This window comes from Penaeus monodon, chromosome 27, assembly GCF_015228065.2.
Source record: "Penaeus monodon isolate SGIC_2016 chromosome 27, NSTDA_Pmon_1, whole genome shotgun sequence".
In the NCBI taxonomy this organism is placed as follows: Eukaryota; Metazoa; Arthropoda; class Malacostraca; order Decapoda; family Penaeidae; genus Penaeus; species Penaeus monodon.
This window is the reverse complement of record NC_051412.1, coordinates 39,873,265-39,874,805: the sequence shown is the minus strand read 5'-3', so window position 1 is coordinate 39,874,805 and position 1,541 is coordinate 39,873,265.

Below are 1,541 nucleotides of genomic sequence, written 5' to 3'. Positions count from 1 at the left end.
TTGTATAAAAAGAAATAGCTGTTTCTTCTTGCCAAGTACATTGGGTATGGCTTCTTGTGCAAGCAGATGGCACTAATGAATTTCCAACCTGATTACCTGATTCAGCTTAGGAATTGGCAGTGTCCTGTAAATAACCTGGTGGCAATGGGTTAATTTGACCCAAAGCAACTAAACAGTCGGCAGATTGATCAAGAAATTCTTTGAAATTTAGCATGAAAATTGTAATTCCAAATTATGGTTATGGAAGTGATAATATTCATATTCTAACAGTCATGAGATGATTGTACCAGCTTCCTATACTGGATTAAAAGTAAAACATTGATCTACATGTTACTGGTGGATTTAAGGGGGAAAAAAATGTGTGTATATAAGAGAATTCTTACTTTGTCACATGAAATTAGCCATGTACAAACAAACTCTGTGCAGTGCTTTGATTATATTTGATAAGAGAAATGAAGATTGAGTAAATGATGGGGAAAATTTTTGTCAATTTACCTTTTAGCGTGTAGTATCTAGCAATGGAGCGCAAAATCACGCTTTCATTATTCTTCATTTAAGATTCAAACAGTCCTATAATATCTTTGATCTTTAGTTTGATAACTGCCGTAAAAGACATTTGGAAAAGGTAGCAGTAGAGTTTTGGTCTTCCCTTTAGAGTATAGTATCTTTTATCAAGATATTTAACTATCTTCATTAGTAGTAACTGGGACCTTAGAACCAATAGGAAAAATGAGTCAACTCTAACAGATATACTTCACTTTAATTTCTTACCCTTTCTCAGGAATCACTTAAGTGTTCACCAAAAGAAAGTACCATTAACATCTGAATTGATTTTGGGAATTTGAAGGTTTTCTGGTGGTGTTGTAAACCCTAAGCTCTTGAGGCATGGTAGTGTGTCCCTTGGACTGGTGTGGTAGCTTGGCCTTCACTGCCTCAACCATTTCCCGGCTTCTTATGAGAGTTGGAGGTGTGCATGCCTTTGCTTTCCCCTTTGGTCATAATATGATTCTTGCTTTCTATAGGTGCGTAAACTGATCCGTGAGCGATTGTATCTCCATCTACTCGCCTCAGCGCAAAGTTAGTGTTCTTTCTTTTTCGAGTAGATTTTTCATGTAATGGGGTTAAATGTTTAAACTGTATGTTCGTAACACATACCTGGAGGTAAAACATGATATGGTGCTTGCCTTGTTTAAAAATAATTCCTTTAAAATTATTTATTTATTTACCTCTTTTTTTTGTGCATGTTTTACACATGTGAAGATGCAGATGAGTAACGGGTAACAGTTCCTTGGTTGTGGGATGCCTGCACTTCACACTCGGATTTCATGCCGTGCTGTTCTCTTTTAGACCCTCCTTCACATGGGGCATTTATTCATGTGTCTTTGCTTTTATATCAGTTTTACTTGTAAGAGGAATGTTGGGTATAAGGTATTTTTTCTTTACATACTGTAAAGTAAGTATATCCACGATTATATATCTACCAACAGATGTTTTTCAGTCTACAAATTTTTACACACACGTGCATGCACGCGTGCGCACAG